This window comes from Eurypyga helias, unplaced genomic scaffold (assembly GCF_000690775.1).
Source record: "Eurypyga helias isolate BGI_N326 unplaced genomic scaffold, ASM69077v1 scaffold9536, whole genome shotgun sequence".
Classification (NCBI taxonomy): domain Eukaryota; kingdom Metazoa; phylum Chordata; class Aves; order Eurypygiformes; family Eurypygidae; genus Eurypyga; species Eurypyga helias.
Genome location: NW_010256083.1, coordinates 30,098 through 31,257, shown reverse-complemented (window position 1 = coordinate 31,257; position 1,160 = coordinate 30,098).

Here is a 1,160-nt window from a genome sequence, read left to right as displayed (position 1 = left end):
GGAGAGGAGAGGAGAGGAGGCAGTAGTAGGCTTCAGTTAAAAATTAAAGCACATGAACATTGAAAGTTAGTTTCTCAAAGTGTTTTTTTTTTTTTCTCATTCGCAATGAAGACCATGAGAATTCAGCATGAAAAAAAATTGAGGTAGTATTAAAGCTTCATTTTGGATGCTAAATTTACTGGAACAAATGTGAATGCTTTTATTGCCATTGACATATTTAAAAGCAAGTCTTCCTTCAACCTGTTTTTTTGTCTCGTAGCAAGCTGTTACAGTTAAAAAAATCCCACCTCTTTCCAAACATACACAGCATTAAGCCGAAAAACTTCCTGCATGAATTCTTCTTTGAAGGAGAAACTTTCGCTCAAACTGAAACTCTTTCAGGATACCCCTAGAGATCGCGTTTTGTAGGAGTTCGGACTAATGGATTACAGAGTTTTTCCCTTGATTGGTAATGGATGAGTCCATGTGGGTTTGTCCTACCACCCCAAAGTGCTATTGGCAAGACAAGAGAGGGATAAAGGTCTGATGTGACTGGCAGTGAGGACAGGAACCAAGCTGCCTTCTGATTTAATAATGTCTCTCTAGGCCCTGGTTTGCCCACAGATGATCTTGCTCGAGAAAGAAGGCAGAGAAGTTCAGGTTCTGCAGACGAGAAAGCTTCCTCCTGTGACTAGAAACAACACGGGCTGCTCTATGACCCTTGAGTGTCTTCGCTTTGATGTTAAATTAAGCTAACAGGTACATAATAAAGCTTCTGCCGTATTTTAAGTGCTGTTTGGATGTCGTCTATATGATAACAAATTCTAAAATGGCTTTGCTCTAGACAGGAGACGATTTAAGATGCGTTTTTGTCTCATGCTAAGAAAAGATTTCTGAGTAGGATTAGCCAAGGAGACAGTGTTTGCATAGGAATTACTTTTCTGCCTTGAATTTAAATCCTAGTTTAATAACACTGACTTTTCAAAAACCTTTTTGGTGTCATTTTCTCTGCCAGTGCTGGAAATCCTGTGAAATCACCAGTGATCATATTTCATAGGTTTGGAGACAAAATCTTGAAGGAATTCTTGAGAGATTTTGGCTATGCGTAGAAAGAAATTGGAAAACTGGCCCTTCTTTCCTTGGAGAACAACTCCTGCCTTGGTGATAGTCTTTGCTTCTGC